This window comes from Bombina bombina, chromosome 8 (genome assembly GCF_027579735.1).
Source record: "Bombina bombina isolate aBomBom1 chromosome 8, aBomBom1.pri, whole genome shotgun sequence".
NCBI lineage: Eukaryota > Metazoa > Chordata > Amphibia > Anura > Bombinatoridae > Bombina > Bombina bombina.
The window spans coordinates 248678048-248697156 of NC_069506.1; the positions used below are offsets into that span (position 1 = coordinate 248678048).

The 19109-nt window shown below is 37.3% G+C and overlaps 1 protein-coding gene across 1 annotated transcript in view; it reads left to right on the top strand.

The window, feature by feature from the left end:
- The first annotated feature begins 8807 nt into the window (after positions 1-8807).
- LOC128638162 (myelin-associated glycoprotein-like) overlaps positions 8808-19109 on the top strand; it is a 120801-nt gene continuing 110499 nt past the window's right edge. Inside the window, exon 1 of the mRNA XM_053690026.1 lies at positions 8808-8934. The gene's annotated coding sequence lies outside the window, so the exon portion shown is untranslated. The remainder of the gene's footprint in view (positions 8935-19109) is intronic.

Here is a 19109-nt window from a genome sequence, read left to right on the forward strand (position 1 = left end):
GCTGTAGCCCATCTGCTTCAAGGTTTGACGTGTTGTGCATTCAGAGATGGTATGCTACATACCTTGGTTGTAACGAGTGGTTATTTGATTTACCGTTGCCTTTCTATCATCTCAAACCAGTCTGCCCATTCTCCTTTGACCTCTGACATCAACAAGGCATTTTCGTGTACACAACTGCCGCTCACTGGATATTTTCTCTTTTTCAGACCATTCTTTGTAAACTCTAGAGATGGTTGTATGTGAAAATCCCAGTGGATCAGCAGTTTTTTAAATACTCAGACCAGCTCGTCTGGCACCAACAACCATGCTACAATCAAAGTCACTAAAATCCCATTTCTTCCCCATTCTGATGCTCAGTTTGAGCTTCAGCAAGTCGTCTTCACCACATCTAGATGTCTAAATGCATTGAGTTGCTGCCATGTGATTGACTGATTAGCAATTTGTGTTACCAACAAGCTATTGAACATGTTTACCTCATAAAGTGGCCGTTGAGTGTATAACCTCCTCCAAATTTAGGACTTTTAAATTGTATCCAAAGCAACCATCATAGTAATAGAATCTCCTTTCAGTTATAATAATATAAGATATTTGTTATATTTATTCATTTAAAATTGGTTTTAAAAATGTTTCTCAAAATGCTGTTTCCTCATTAGTCCATATTTGTTATTAAAAAATAATTATCTTTTCTATTTTCTAACAAATATCATTGTATAGCTAGATTTGCTCTATCCTCTCTCCAACTATCCAAAAAAAGAATGAACATTCACTTACTTCCTCATTAAATAATATTTTTTAATAGGGATATGAAACCAGAATTGTCTGTTTCCTGTTTATCCTCAGTTATGAAATCCTTTGTAGTCTTTTTATCTTATCCCTAAAATTGATCTGATTTCACATGCAGCTAGATTTGGAGTTTGGCGGCCAAGGGGGTGCGTTAGCTACGCGTGCTTTTTTCTGGCCGCACCATAAAATTAACTCTGGTATTGAGAGTCCAAAAAAATGCTGCGTTAGGCTCCAAAAAAGGAGCGTAGAGCATTTTTACCGCAAATGCAACTCTCGATACCAGAGTTGCTTACGGACGCGGCCAGCCTCAAAAACGTGCTCGTGCACGATTCCCCCATAGGATACAATGGGGCTGTTTGAGCTGAAAAAAAACCTAACACCTGCAAAAAAGCCGCGTTCAGCTCCTAACGCAGCCCCATTGTTTCCTATGGGGAAACACTTTCTAAGTCTACACCTAACACCCTAACATGTACCCCGAGTCTAAACACCCCTAACCTTACACTTATTAACCCCTAATCTGCCGCCCCCGCTATCGCTGACCCCTGCATATTATTTTTAACCCCTAATCTGCCGCTCCGTAAACCGCCGCTACTTACATTATAGCTATGTACCCCTAATCTGCTGCCCCTAACACCGCCGACCCCTATATTATATTTATTAACCCCTAATCTGCCACCCACAACGTCGCCGCCATCTACCTACACTTATTAACCCCTAATCTGCCGACCGGACCGCACCGCTATTATTATAAAGTTATTAACCCCTAATCCGCCTCACTAACCCTATCATAAATAGTATTAACCCCTAATCTGCCCTCCCTAACATCGCCGACACCTAACTTCAATTATTAACCCCTAATCTGCTGACCGGAGCTCACCGCTACTATAATAAATGGATTAACCCCTAAAGCTAAGTCTAACCCTAACACTAACACCCCCCTAAGTTAAATATAATTTAAATCTAACGAAATTAATTAACTCTTATTAAATAAATTATTCCTATTTAAAGCTAAATACTTACCTGTTAAATAAATCCTAATATAGCTACAATATAAATTATAATTACATTGTAGCTATTTTAGGATTAATATTTATTTTACAGGCAACTTTGTAATTATTTTAACCAGGTACAATAGCTATTAAATAGTTAAGAACTATTTAATAGTTACCTAGTTAAAATAAATACAAAATTACCTGTATAATAAATCCTAACCTAAGTTACAATTAAACCTAACACTACACTATCAATACATTAATTAAATACAATATGTACAAATAAATACAATGAAATAAACTAACTAAAGTACAAAAAATAAAAAAGAACTAAGTTACACAAAATAAAAAAATATTTACAAACATCAGAAAAATATTACAACAATTTTAAACTAATTACACCTACTCTAAGCCCCCTAATAAAATAACAAAGACCCCCAAAATAAAAAAATGCCCTACCCTATTCTAAATTAATAAAGTTAAAAGCTCTTTTACCTTACCAGCCCTGAACAGGGCCCTTTGCGGGGCATGCCCCAAGAAATTCAGCTCTTTTGCCTGTAAAAAAAAACATACAATACCCCCCCCCCAACATTACAACCCACCACCCACATACCCCTAATCTAACCCAAACTCCCCTTAATTAAACCTAACACTAAGCCCCTGAAGATCTTCCTACCTTGTCTTCACCTCACCAGGTATCACCGATCCGTCCTGGCTCCAAAATCTTCATCCAACCCAAGCGAGGGTTGGCGATCCATCATCCGGTGGTGAAGAGGTCCAGAAGAGGCTCCAAAGTCTTCCTCCTATCCGGCAAGAAGAGGACATCTGGACCGGCAAACATCTTCATCCAAGCGGCATCTTCTATCTTCTTCCATCCGGTGCGGAGCGGGTCCATCTTGAAGCAGCCGACGCGGATCCATCCTCTTCTTCCGGCGACTCCCGACGAATGACGGTTCCTTTAAGGGACGTCATCCAAGATGGCGTCCCTCGAATTCCGATTGGCTGATAGGATTCTATCAGCCAATCGGAATTAAGGTAGGAATATTCTGATTGGCTGATGGAATCAGCCAATCAGAATCAAGTTCAATCCGATTGGCTGATCCAATCAGCCAATCAGATTGAGCTCGCATTCTATTGGCTGATCGGAACAGCCAATAGAATGCAAGCTCAATCTGATTGGCTGATTGGATCAGCCAATCGGATTGAACTTGATTCTGATTGGCTGATTCCATCAGCCAATCAGAATATTCCTACCTTAATTCCGATTGGCTGATAGAATCCTATCAGCCAATCGGAATTCGAGGGACGCCATCTTGGATGACGTCCCTTAAAGGAACCGTCATTCGTCGGGAGTCGCCGGAAGAAGAGGATGGATCCGCGTCGGCTGCTTCAAGATGGACCCGCTCCGCACCGGATGGAAGAAGATAGAAGATGCCGCTTGGATGAAGATGTTTGCCGGTCCGGATGTCCTCTTCTTGCCGGATAGGAGGAAGACTTTGGAGCCTCTTCTGGACCTCTTCAGCACCGGATGATGGATTGCCAACCCCCGCTTGGGTTGGATGAAGATTTTGGAGCCAGGACGGATCGGTGATACCTGGTGAGGTGAAGACAAGGTAGGAAGATCTTCAGGGGCTTAGTGTTAGGTTTAATTAAGGGGAGTTTGGGTTAGATTAGGGGTATGTGGGTGGTGGGTTGTAATGTTGGGGGGGGGGGTATTGTATGTTTTTTTTTACAGGCAAAAGAGCTGAATTTCTTGGGGCATGCCCCGCAAAGGGCCCTGTTCAGGGCTGGTAAGGTAAAAGAGCTTTTAACTTTATTAATTTAGAATAGGGTAGGGCATTTTTTTATTTTGGGGGTCTTTGTTATTTTATTAGGGGGCTTAGAGTAGGTGTAATTAGTTTAAAATTGTTGTAATATTTTTCTGATGTTTGTAAATATTTTTTTATTTTGTGTAACTTAGTTCTTTTTTATTTTTTGTACTTTAGTTAGTTTATTTCATTGTATTTATTTGTACATATTGTATTTAATTAATGTATTGATAGTGTAGTGTTAGGTTTAATTGTAACTTAGGTTAGGATTTATTTTACAGGTAATTTTGTATTTATTTTAACTAGGTAACTATTAAATAGTTCTTAACTATTTAATAGCTATTGTACCTGGTTAAAATAATTACAAAGTTGCCTGTAAAATAAATATTAATCCTAAAATAGCTACAATGTAATTATAATTTATATTGTAGCTATATTAAGATTTATTTAACAGGTAAGTATTTAGCTTTAAATAGGAATAATTTATTTAATAAGAGTTAATTAATTTCGTTAGATTTAAATTATATTTAACTTAGGGGGGTGTTAGTGTTAGGGTTAGACTTAGCTTTAGGGGTTAATCCATTTATTATAGTAGCGGTGAGCTCCGGTCGGCAGATTAGGGGTTAATAATTGAAGTTAGGTGTCGGCGATGTTAGGGAGGGCAGATTAGGGGTTAATACTATTTATGATAGGGTTAGTGAGGCGGATTAGGGGATAATACATTTATTATAGTAGCGGTGCGGTCCGCTCGGCAGATTAGGGGTTAATCAGTGTAGGCAGGTGGAGGCGACGTTGAGGGGGGCAGATTAGGGGTTAATAAATATAATACAGGGGTCGGCGGTGTTAGGGGGAGCAGATTAGGGGTACATAGGGATAACTTAGCTGGCGGCGCTTTGCGGTCGGCAGATTAGGGGTTAAAAAAAAAAATTCGAGTGGCGGCGATGTGGGGGGACCTCAGTTTAGGGGTACATAGGTAGTTTATGGGTGTTAGTGTACTTTAGGGTACAGTAGTTAAGAGCTTTATGAACCGGCGTTAGCCCAGGAAGCTCTTAACTCCTGCTTTTTTCCTGCGGCTGGAGTTTTGTCGTTAGATGTCTAACGCTCACTTCAGAAACGACTCTAAATACCGGCGTTAGAAAGATCCCATTGAAAAGATAGGATACGCAATTGACGTAAGGGGATCTGCGGTATGGAAAAGTCGCGGCTGAAAAGTGAGCGTTAGACCCTATTTTCAGTGACTCCAAATACCGGCGGTAGCCTAAAACCAGCGTTAGGAGCCTCTAACGCTCGTTTTCACGGCTACCACCAAACTCTAAATCTAGCTGTACGTTTCCAGAAGTTAACCCTTTTCATCCTATTGTTAGTTGTAGAAAATTATATAATAAATTGTCTATATAAATTTGTCTCTAAAAACAAACACTGATTTCTTATGAACTATGTTCAATGTAATGGTTGCAAGCTGATCTATCTATATTTATGTTGGTTTGCTTAGGAACATATGTGATATTTTCTATGGTCATTTGCAGACTGCATTTAGATGTATAGTCCAAATTTATATTTGTTTTAATGTATATAAGGAGTTATGCTATATTTTAGTTTAACAAGCTGATAATATAGCAAGCTACTCTATTGGTTGGTGATATTACATTTGGTCCCAGTGTCCATAATAGTTGGTGCTGTACTTTTTAGAGCAATCAGTGTAATTGGATTTAAGTAATTCATTAAGGTAGATAAAAGTGTAATCATTTGTATAGATGACTAGTTGTTGTCACATACTGTACATGCTATACTATAATGCTACTGCTTCACCAGTCTCCAGCGCAATTTCCAGATTTAAAGAACAGCACCATGATGTGTCCATAAGAAATAAACTCACTTCATGGGAGACAAAATCATCTAGCTTATCTATCACATGAAGTTAATTTAACAAAGATGGTTCACACCTGACTCTGGAGTAGTCTGGAAAATTCTGCAACAGCACACAATATGTCATTATATCACATATTACTATTAGTTTCCTATGCTATATCATGCTCCTGTTAGTTGCACAATATAACTTGACAATTCACAGTTTGACTTTGTACACAATTCATGAAATATGGGTCTTTGGGTCATAATTTTGTTTTCCCTAATAGTAATTTGCTGCTATTGGTCCTAGCTACTAGATAAATGATTGTTGTCCCTTTTATTCTGGTACACCTGATGCTAATGCTCCTCCCCTCCAGAGCAATTTTTTTAGGATATTACAGAATTATGTGTCCAAATGCACGCCTTTTGTGGCTAAATCATCTTTCTTACTTATTACATAAAGTGGGCATTAGGCTGTGTTGTTTCATACCTGATATTGTGGTTGCCTGTTACTAGCTAAGAAGAATAGACATTTCAGTGCCAATTCTGCATGCTCCAACTAATATCAATTCCTGAAGTACTTTGCTGTGATGAGCAAATAAAAGCATGTCGTAGAAAATGCAATATTTAAAAAACTAAAAACATATGACATTTCTTTGAATAACTAACACTGAACACTGAAATTAAAGAGCTATGATACCCAAATGTTGAAACACTTGAAACTGATGCAGCATAGCTGTAAAACGATGACTAGAAAATATCACTTGAACATCTCTATGTAAAAAAGAAAAATATTTTACCTCAAAAATTCCTCAGTAGCCACATCCCATTGTAAAGGACTTCTAAGCAGCAAATCAGTATGTCTGTCCTGAGACAGCTAAGGGAGTGAGCTTACGTGAACACTCATCTTATTTCCTTATTCAGTCTAAGTAAGTTTACTATGAAATCTCATGAGAGTTAAGTGAAATCTCATGAGATCAGGGGCGAAACTACAGGGGGTGCAGAGGTTCACAATTGCGACGGGGCCTAGCTTAATTTTTTTTTTTTTTTACAATCATTTTAATAGATTCTTGCACCTGGGCCCTGTGGTTTCTAGTTATGCCTCTGCATGAGATCACAGTACAAAAGTTCATTACCTCAGCACTGCTGATGCTGATTGGCTGCTGTTCATTTTTTTTATTTTATTTTTTTACCTGCAGCTGAGCAACAGCTGAAGTATATTTTTTTACACAGAACTTACTCTGCTGAGCTGAGGAAATTGTGAGGTAAAATATCTTCTTTTTTTACATAGATGATATTTTCCTGTCAGCTTTTTACAGTTATACTGCATCAGTTTCAAGTGATTTAGCATATGAGTATTATGTCCCTTTAAGTTTATATGCATTGAAGGATAAAACCTTTTTTTAGCACAGAAGTTAGAAATTGCTTAGCAGAGAAGGGGTTAAAATTAAAGGGTTTTTTTTCTAGCGCTGTGGAATCTGTTGACGCTCTACACATACCTGATAATAATAATAAAGCTTTCAAGATGCCACCATAGACATGGCACTGTTTTTTATAACTATATTAGGCACTTACTTCTCTAAAGTCTCTTCCTCCTCCTACCCAAAGATATAAAAAAAAAGTCCTTTTTTGCTGTATGCTATAACTTTTCTGACTACAGAAGTGGAAACTATAAAGGTAGGAATTTGTCATGTTGTGTAATATACCACTAATATGTACATCATAGTTTGCAAAGAAGAATACTTATTTAAATATGAAGAAAGCATGCAATTAGTTTATTTGCCAAATTAATTAAATAATTATAAAACTAATTGATAATAGATTTGAAGATATTAATGGATATAATGTACAGTTAATAGATTTAGAGATTAATTACAAAATTATATAATAATGTAGCATTATCCATTTTAGCCTTTAAAAGTATGAAGGTGTTTTACTACTTAGGGCCAAATTACTAGTGGCACGCTAACTGTTTCACGCGAGCGATATAGAGCCTATTACAGCTGTTTGCACGTGTTGGAAAGCGCACTCGTATTACAAGTTGAAAGTAAATGTGAATGCATGAGCGCAATCACAATTTACCCTAGAATTATTACCGTGGCCTCAGAGCTCTGGGTAATTGTTACGCAAAACAAAAAAGTGTCACAAAACACATCAAAATTACATTGAAAAGTACAGTTACAATCACAATAAGATTTTCTGATTTAAATTATTAAAAATAAACATTGTAGAAAATAGTTAAAAGAGCTCAAAGATATGAGGTTTCATGTGTTAGAAAAAAAGGGCTGCAAAGGGCTTTGAAAGGCTAGATTGCAAGTTGAGCGCAAAATATTGCTTCCAGGAAAGCGATATTTGTGCTCAACTTAGTAATACCAGCACATGGGCAGCAAATATAAATATGTATGTATATGAATATATACATATATATTTATGTTTTAATATGTGTACATATATATTTATGTGCTAATAACCTTTTTGCGAAAGAGATATTTGCACTTAAGTTAGTAATACCAGTGCTTTTTTTGCGCTGGTCGGATTATTGCTTGCGCACAAAAAGTTTGTTTTTTTTAACTTGTAATACAAACGCAACCCAAGTAGCGCAAAAAGCTTAACTCCAGCAGAGTTTTTGTGATCGCAAAAATGCGATATACCACGCCACTTGTACTCTAGCCCTATATTTTGGGGGCAATTGCGTGACATTTTGAAAATTAACCAGAGGTCTGACCTCTGGTTAATTTTAGGAGCGCTAATTGCTACTGCGAGCTCGTATTAGCAATCATTATCTACTTATAATTGCTGGTTATTTATAACCCACCTGTAAATGGGCGAATTTGCCTGTTTGCGGGCATGTAATAAATTATCGCCCCACTTGTAATCTAGTCCTAAATAAATGCTAGACAGAATGATGCATTCAAAGAAATAGATTAGTCTGAGAATATCATGAAGAAGTGCGTGTTTTATATATATATATATATATATATATATATATATATATATATACAGTATATGTGTGTGTGTATGTATGTATTTCTATATTTATGTGTGTATATATGTATTTACAGACATATGTACACATATAAACACATAGATGCATATACAGTATATATATATATATATATATATATACAGTATATATATATATATATATATATATATATATATATATACATATGTATTTGTATTTATTTACAGAACCTAAAAAAAGCGATGTTTCGGACCTACATGGTCCTTAATCATGGTCCTTAATCGTGCATAGTTAAAACAGCTGAACACAAACACAGCAATTAACGCAAAATTATAAAAACAAATGCAAATCATTGTCCCTATTCAGACCATAAGGATGATGAGTGTTTTTTTTTTCCCTTTTTTTCTTTTTTATAGAGCTATGGGGCTTTCATTGCAACATTTCTTTTCTTTTTTTTTATTGAGGTTAATTACAAGATACAACATACATGCGATTTTCCAAGAGGTATGGAACTAGAAAAGAGAAAATATCAAGACAGGTATATCGTATCACAAGAAAAAAAAACAAAAAAATGTATAAACAACCTTAACCTCACATTTTCAAAGTTTTTTCTTGCCGTGGTGAATACTAAAATCCTATATTTCTTATTATTGAGGAGAAAGTAAATGCTACTACACATAACACATAATTAAGGCATAACTGAATAAGTATGGGCATTTTCCAACCTCCTGGTCGGCCCATCGTGGCCTGTACAGAATCCGTCTTTACTAATGTTTCTATCTTTCTAGACAGGATTTTATTTCCTATTGTTAAAAAGCAAAGATCCTTTCTTAAAGTGAATGTTAATTTTGATGCTAAAAATTTGATTAAAAACAGGGACACTTTAATTCATCAAAATTTACATTTCACTCCTGTTGAGAAAAGAAAAACTTACCTTTTAATCTTCACAGCAGCTCCAGCTTCCTCCGTCCATCGCAAAGCCTCTTCCTGGGTCTAAAATGAGGAATCCGGCTTCCTCCAATCACGGTGTTGAATCAGACACTGATTCCCCCTGGGGGGAAGCCGTGATTGGAGGATGACCTATCCATCATTTCTGACTTCAGAAATGACTTGCAACGACCGGAGGAAGCTGGAGCTGCTGTGAAGATTAAAAGGTAAGTTTTTTTTCTCAACAGGAGTGAAATCTAAATTTTGATGAATTAAAGTGCCCCTGTTTTTAATCGAATTTTTAAAAACTGGGCACTTTAACATCAAAATTGACATTCACTTTAAGGATACTAATGAGTTTCTTGAAAGATTAGCAAACATTGAAATTAAGCAATCATGGATTGTCTTTTCACTTGATGTAGTGAGTTTATATACCCCCATCCCCCATAAGGCAGGATTAACCACATTAAAATGTTTTCTTGATGATAGTAAGGTATATAACCATTTACAAGGTGATTTTGTGGATGATTTACCGAGACTTGTGCTCTATTGCAACTATTTTCTTTTCCAAGATACATATTATATGTAGAAACGAGGTACAGCTATGGGCTCCAATGTGGCCCCCTCATATGCCAATTTGTTTATGAGTGGTTTTGAAAACAATTATGTCTATGGTAACCACTCATTTAACAGTGATTGTAAGCTTTGGCTTAGGTATATAGATGATATTTTTGGCATATGGGTGTGTCCATTGAAGTCCTTATTACAATTTGCAGAAGATATCAAGATATCAATGACAGGCATAAAATTTACCCTCACCTATTCACATCATGAAATTAGCTTTTTAGACACAATGGTATATAAGCAAGGTAATAAGGTCACCACTGATCTTTATATTAAACCTACTGATAACAATACACTTCTTAGATATGAAAGCTTTCATCCAGATTCTGTTTTTAAGTCAATACCTAGAAGCCAGATGTTATGCACTAAGATGATTGTTAAAGATTAGAGGCTATCTGACAGACTAGAATTTATGGGTAATAAATTTGTGAAAAGAGGCTACCCAAAGAAAATGATTGAAAACACCATTATTGACCTAGATAAAGAAAAAGAGAAAAATACAAGTGGTGATAATACTAAAAGATTGACATTTTCAACAGAATATAATAATAGGAGTAGGGATATATTTAGGGTTGTTAGAAAACATTGGTACCTCCTGTCTAAATATAACCCAGAAGTGGAATTATTTAAATTGCCACCTGTGCCCTCCTATAGTTGAGTTAAGAATCTCAGGGACAATTTAGTCAAGGCAGATGTAGGTACAACCAAACAAACCACTATTAATTATCTAACCACCCCTAACAAAGGATGTTACCCTTGCTTGCATTGTGTTCAATGCAATTCCATCATTAAAGGTAAATATTTAACCCAAAATGATAGAAGGAAACAACTTACTATTAATGACTTATATACATGTCAAACTGAGTATGCTATCTACCTTTTGAAATTCCCATGTGGGCCGTGTTACATGGGCAAGAATACCAGGCCGTCAGAGATAGGTTTAGTCAACACAAAACTTAAATTAGATCTAAGGACATGTCTTTACCTGTTTCAGCACATTTTACACAAAGGGGCCTTACTGTTAGTCAGCTTCGTTTCCAGGTCATTGACCATATCCCCCAATACAGGAGAGGGAGGAATAGAGAACTTAGATTAAAACAAAAGGAGGTATGGTGAATAAAATTCTTAAACACTCTTCATTCTTATGGTCTGAATAGGAACTATGATTTACATTTGTTTTTATAATTTTGTGTTAATTGCTTCTGGTACCACTAGATGTCACTATTCCTTAGTAAACCTAATCTGGATAGGTAGGGGTCAATCTTAATTGAAAGAGGAGATGTGATTTGATTCATTTAGGTACCTTTTTTAAGTGTTTGTGTTCAGCTGTTTTAACTATGCATGATTAAGGACCATGAAACGTCGCTTTTTTTAGGTTCTGTATCGGAATAAAGAATTGTTTACCTTTATAAATTTCTGTGGTGCTGTCACATTATATGTATTGGCTACATTTTCTGCAGGATTGCGGATACTCCACTGTGACTGGCACACAATAAGGATAATACATGTGGTTTTAGTGCTGGACTCTATCTGTATATTTGAGATACATATATCTATCTATCTATCTATCTATCTATCTATCTATCTATCTATAAATATATATATATATATATATATATATATATATATATATATATATATATATAGTGCATTGGAGCCCTTTACAGTCAAGTAGATGAAAGCATGTTTTAAAAAAAAAGCTAATTTATGCAATATTAAAATTAAATAAAGTACTGTGTATTTCATAATTTAAATGTTCTTTACATAGAAGAATATATTTAAGAATTTTAAAGAATATTAAATAGACATTCGCTAATATAATTGACTAATCTAATTGACTTCTTTGATTATGTAACAAAAGTATTAGACAAGGGAGGAGCAGTTGATGTAGCATATCTAGATTTCAGCAAAGCATTTGACACCGTCCCACACAATAAACTTATTCACAAACTATATCTCCTTGGTCTAGATTCAAAAATTGTGAACTGGGTGGAATGCTGGCTTAAGGACAGAAAACAAAGTGTCTTAGTAAATGGAGTTCATTCAGCAGAGGGGGCTGTTACTAGTGGTGTTCCTCAGGGGTCAGTTCTGGGGCCTGTTTTGTTTAACATATTTATCTGCGATATCAGCAAAGGGCTACAGGGGAAAGTATGTCTCTTTGCAGATGATACAAAAATTTGCAACAGAGTGGATGTTCCAGGGGGGGTAGACAAAATGAGAAGTGATATACAACAATTGGAGGATTGGACAAACGACTGGGATCTAAAGTTTAACACAGCAAAGTGTAAAATAATGCATTTAGGGAAGAAAAATCCAAATGTTAATTACAGACTCAATGACACTTTACTGACTGTTACAGACGAGGAACAGGACTTGGGAATTATTATTTCAGATGATTTAAAACTTAGTAAACAATGTAGTAAGGCAGCGAGTAAGGCTAGCAGAATGCTTGGATGTATTGGTAGAGGTATTTGCAGCAGAAATAGTAAGGTTCTTATGCCACTTTATAGATCATTAGTTAGGCCTCATCTTGAGTATTGTGTGCAGTTCTGGAGGCCATATCTTCAGAAGGATATTAACAAACTTGAATCTGTGCAAAGGAGGGCTACCAAAATGGTACATGGTCTAAAAAATAAAACTTACCAGGATAGGCTCAATGACCTAAATATGTATAGCTTAGAGGAGAGAAGGGAAAGAGGTGATATGATAGCAACTTTCAAGTACATTAAAGGGTTTAGTAAAACTGAGGCTGTGGGTATTTTACATAAAATGGAAAATTCAAGAACAAGGGGTCATGAGCTCAAGCTAAAGGGTAGTAGATTCAGGAGTAATTTGAGGAAGCACTTCTTTACAGAAAGAGTGATTGATTTATGGAATAAACTTCCTCAAGAGGTAGTAGCAACAAACACTGTGGGGGACTTTAAAAATGCATGGGACAAGCATAGGGCTATCCTACGAACTAGATACGTTTATACTGTTAGGTAAGGTGGGGCAGACTTGCTGGGCCTATGGCTCTTATCTGCCGTCAATATCTATGTTTCTATGTTTCTATATCTGTATGTATCTATACCTATATATAAACATTTATATCTATACTATAATTGCGTTTGTAATGCATCTGTTGCCGTCGTCAGGTGCGCGCACAGCCAAAAGAATGTTGGCTGTGTGTGCAGCCAAACAAATCCATCAGGGGGAGATTGGATATTCGGCATCGCCCACACAAATTATTAAAAAACTGCCCGCACAAAGTATTAACCTGCGCGCACGAAATATTAACAAAAACACCTAACTGCCCGCACTAAGTATTAACAAACCACCCTCCCACATGAAGTATTAACAAAAACACTTAACCGCAGGCACAAAGTATTAACAAACCACCTGCATGAAGTATTAACAACAACACCTAACCGTCCGCACGAAAGCAATATGTACCTCTTAACCACCATCCCCCCACTGCAATAACTAAATAAAATGTATTAATCCCTAATCTGCCATAACCCCCACAATGCCAACTACCTAATTACACTATTAACCCATAAACCGCAAACCCCCACAACGCCAACTACCTAATTACACTATTAACCCCTAAACCACCAATCCCCAACAATGCCAAATACCTAATTACCACTATTAACTCCTAAACCGCCAACCCCACACAACGCTAACAATTAATCTAATCACTAAGCCCCTAACCTTACACCCCCTAAATAACTCCCAATTACATAAAATAAAAAAATATCTTCTTTATAAATTAATTAAAAAGTACCAAAATAAAAAAACCTAACATTACATAAAAGAATAAAAAATAATAAGATTAAATTAAAATAAAAAAATCTAAAATTACAGGAAAACCCCCCTGAAATTATCCAAAATAAAAAAAATTAAACCTAATCTAATACCCCTATAAAAATAAAAAAGCCACCCAAAATAAAAACACCCCCTATTCTAACCCTTAAAAGGGCATTTTCTAGGGCATTATCCTAAAACAATCAGCTCTTTTACTGTAAAAAATTAAAATGCACCCCTAAAAGTACCCCCCACCCACCCAACTCCCCAAAATAAAAAAAACTAACGCCTAGATTTAGAGTTCTGCGTTAGCCGTCAAAACCAGCGTTAAGGGGTCCTAACGCTGCTTTTTACCGCCCGCTGGTATTTAGAGTAAGCCAGGAAAGGGTCTAACACTCACTTTCCAGCCGCGACTTTTCCATACCACAGATCCCCTTACGCCAATTGCGTATCCTATCTTTTCAATGGGATCTTCCTAACGCCGGTATTTAGAGTCTCGGCTGAAGTGAGCGGTAGACCCTCTACCGACAAGACTCCAGTCGCAGAAAAAAGTCAGGAGTTAAGAGCTTTATGGGCTAACAATGGTTTATAAAGCTCTTAACTACTGTGCTCTAAAGTACACTAACACCCATAAACTACCTATGTACCCCTAAACCGAGGCCCCCCATATCGCCGCCACTCTAATAATTTTTTTTAACCCCTAATCTGCCGACCGGACACCGCTGCCACCTACATTATCCCTATGTACCCCTAATCTGCTGCCCCTAACATCCCAGACACCTACATAATATTTATTAACCCCTAATCTGCCCCCCCCCAATGTCGCTTCTACCTTACCTACACTTATTAACCCCTAATCTGCCGACCGGACCTCACAGCCACTATAATAAATGTATTAACCCCTAAACCGCCTCACTCCCGCCTCGCAAACCCTATAATAAATGTTATTAACCCCTATTCTGCCCTCCCTAACATCTGCGACACCTAACTTCAAGTATTAACGCCTAATCTGCCGACCGGACCTCGCCGCTACTCTAATAAATGTATTAATCCCTAAAGCTAAGTCTAACCCTAACCCTAACACCCCCTAAGTTAAATATAATTGTATTCTAACGAAATAAATTAAATCTTATTAAAAAAATTAATCCTATTTAAAGCTAAATTCTTACCTGTAAAATAAACCCTAATATAGCTACAATATAACTAATAATTACATTGTAGCTATTTTAGAAATTATATTTATTTTACAGGCAACTTTGTATTTATTTTAACCAGGTACAATAGCTATTAAATAGTTATTTACTATTTAATAGCTACCTAGTTAAAATAATTACAAAATTACCTGTAAAATAAATCCTAACTTAAGTTACAAATACACCTAAAACTACACTATCAATAAATAAATTAATTAACTAAACTACCTACAATTACCTACAATTAAATCAACTAAACTAAATTACAAAAAAACAAACACTAAATTACAAAAAATAAAAAAAATTACAAGAATTTTAAACTAATTACACCTACTCTAAGCTCCCTAAAAAAATAACAAAGCCCCCCAAAATAAAAAAATGCCCTACCCTAATCTAAAATAAAAAGTTAACAGCTCTATTACCTTACCAGCCCTTAAAAGGGCTTTTTGCGGGGCATGCCCCAAAGAAATCAGCTCTTTGCCTGTAAAAAAACATACAATACCCCCCCCAACATTACAACCCACCACCCACATACCCCTAATCTAACCCACCCAAACCCCCCTTAAAAAACCTAACACTAAGCCCCTGAAGATCTTCCTACCTTGTCTTCACCCAGCCGGGTACCATCCAATCTGTCAAGAAGAGGGTCCGAAGTCTTCATCCTATCCGGCCAGAAGAGGTCCTCCAGAGGGTCAGAAGTCTTCATCCAGGCGGCATCTTCTATCTTCTTCGATCCGGAGCGGAGCGGATCCATCTTTAAGCAGCCGGCGCAGATTCATCCTCTTCTAACGACGTCCTAACACCGAATGAAGGTTCCTTTAAATGACGTCATCCAAGATGGCATCCCTTGAATTCCAATTGGCTGATAGGATTCTATCAGCCAATCGGAATTGAGGTAGGAAAAATCTGATTGGCTGATTGAATCAGCCAATCAGATTCAAGTTCAATCAGATTGGCTGATCCAATCAGATTGAGCTTGCACCCCTTTGGCCGCAAAACTCTAAATCTAACCATAAGTCTTTAAAAACCTAAGCTACCCCTTGCCCCTAAAGGGGCATTTGTATCGGGATTGCCCTTAAAAGGGCAATCAGCTCTTTTGCTGCCCATTAAAATAAAAAAGCCCTAATCTAAAATAAAAACCCATGCTAAAAAATAAATAAAACTAACTCTAACACCAAAAAAGGTTCATTCCTGAAGTCCAGCGGTGAAGGTCTTCTTCCAGGTATCTCAATCTTCATCCAGCGTGAGGACATCTTCTATCTTCATCCGGAGCGAAGGCGGAGCGGAGTTGGCTGTGGAGCAGGAACGGCAAACGCGCAGACATCCAGCATGGAGGATCCTTTTCATGCTATCGCCGCCACAAACTGAAGATTGAATGCAAGGTACCCGTTTTATATTGGGGTACCTTGCATTCCTATTGGCTGAAATTTTTAAATCAGCCAATAGGATGAGAGCTACTGAAATCCAGCTAATAGGAATGCAAGGTATCCCAATATAAAACAGGTACCTTTCATTCAATCTTCAGTGTGCGCCGGCAATCGCATGAAGAGGATCCTCCACACTGGATGGCTCCACGGCTGCCGGTCCTGCTCCACGTCTGCACGGTCCTGCTGCCCGGTTCTGCTCCACGGCCGCTGGTCCTGCTCCGCACATGCCGATCCTGCTCCGTGCCGCCTTCACCCTGGATGAAGAGAGTAGATGTACACGCATTGGATGAAGATGGAACTGCGCAGCGGTAGGGGTATGGCCAGGCAGGAGTGGGTGTGACCGGGCAGGAGCGCTGGTGGGTGGGACCGCTGCACTACAGAAAATGGCCTGTGTCACAGGCTTTATTACTAATATATATATATATATATATATATATATATATATATATATATAAATGTATAGAAAAACACTTTATATATATACAGGGAGTGCAGAATTATTAGGCAAATGAGTATTTTGACCACATCATCCTCTTTATGCATGTTGTCTTACTCCAAGCTGTATAGGCTCGAAAGCCTACTACCAATTAAGCATATTAGGTGATGTGCATCTCTGTAATGATAAGGGGTGTGGTCTAATGACATCAACACCCTATATCAGGTGTGCATAATTATTAGGCAACTTCCTTTCCTTTGGCAAAATGGGTCAAAAGAAGGACTTGACAGGCTCAGAAAAGTCAAAAATAGTGAGATATCTTGCAGAGGGATGCAGCACTCTTAAAATGGCAAAGCTTCTGAAGCGTGATCATCGAACAATCAAGTGTTTCATTCAAAATAGTCAACAGGGTCGCAAGAAGCGTGTGGAAAAACCAAGGCGCAAAATAACTGCCCATGAACTGAGAAAAGTCAAGCGTGCAGCTGCCAAGATGCCACTTGCCACCAGTTTGGCCATATTTCAGAGCTGCAACATCACTGGAGTGCCCAAAAGCACAAGGTGTGCAATACTCAGAGACATGGCCAAGGTAAGAAAGGCTGAAAGACGACCACCACTGAACAAGACACACAAGCTGAAACGTCAAGACTGGGCCAAGAAATATCTCAAGACTGATTTTTCTAAGGTTTTATGGACTGATGAAATGAGAGTGAGTCTTGATGGGCCAGATGGATGGGCCCGTGGCTGGATTGGTAAAGGGCAGAGAGCTCCAGTCCGACTCAGACGCCAGCAAGGTGGAGGTGGAGTACTGGTTTGGGCTGGTATCATCAAAGATGAGCTTGTGGGGCCTTTTCGGGTTGAGGATGGAGTCAAGCTCAACTCCAAGTCCTACTGCCAGTTTCTGGAAGACACCTTCTTCAAGCAGTGGTACAGGAAGAAGTCTGCATCCTTCAAGAAAAACATGATTTTCATGCAGGACAATGCTCCATCACACGCGTCCAAGTACTCCACAGCGTGGCTGGCAAGAAAGGGTATAAAAGAAGAAAATCTAATGACATGGCCTCCTTGTTCACCTGATATGAACCCCATTGAGAACCTGTGGTCCATCATCAAATGTGAGATTTACAAGGAGGGAAAACAGTACACCTCTCTGAACAGTGTCTGGGAGGCTGTGGTTGCTGCTGCACGCAATGTTGATGGTGAACAGATCAAAACACTGACAGAATCCATGGATGGCAGGCTTTTGAGTGTCCTTGCAAAGAAAGGTGGCTATATTGGTCACTGATTTGTTTTTGTTTTGTTTTTGAATGTCAGAAATGTATATTTGTGAATGTTGAGATGTTATATTGGTTTCACTGGTAAAAATAAATAATTGAAATGGGTATATATTTGTTTTTTGTTAAGTTGCCTAATAATTATGCACAGTAATAGTCACCTGCACACACAGATATCCCCCTAAAATAGCTATAACTAAAAACAAACTAAAAACTACTTTCAAAACTATTCAGCTTTGATATTAATGAGTTTTTTTGGGTTCATTGAGAACATGGTTGTTGTTCAATAATAAAATTAATCCTCAAAAATACAACTTGCCTAATAATTCTGCACTCCCTGTATGTATATATATATATATATATATATATATATATATATATATATATATATATATATATATATATATATATATATATATATATATATATATATAAATATACACACTGTATATAAAAATATATATTTCTGAATAAATAAAACATATTTTTATATGTGAAAAACATTGGAATGTGAAATATTCATATTATTCATTAGGGGTTAATAACTTTATTAAGTACTTTGCTATGGGTTGGCGGATTAGGGACTAATACATTTTATTAAGCGTGGGCGGGACTGTTGCACTACAGAAAATGGCCAATGTACACGGTTGTGTGCGCGCAGCGGCGGGGGCATGGCCGGGCAGGAGCGGGCATGACCGGGCAGGAGCGATGGCGGGTGCGACCACTGCACTACAGAAAATGGCCTGTGTCACAGGCTTTATTACTAGTATATATATATATATATTGTCCATATAAAAATATACATTGGAGTTCGGCTGAAACTCCTCGGTAACGAGCACACAGATTGAAAACTGGTGAATTTTATGGTGCTGGACTCTACCTCTCTACCTAAATGTATAGAAAAACACTTTATATATATATATATATATATATATATACACCTCTATTATATCTTTTCATGTGACAACACTGAATAAATGACACTTTGCTACAATGTAAAGTAGTGAGTGTAGATCCTGTTTAACAGTGTAAATTTGCTGTCCCTTCAA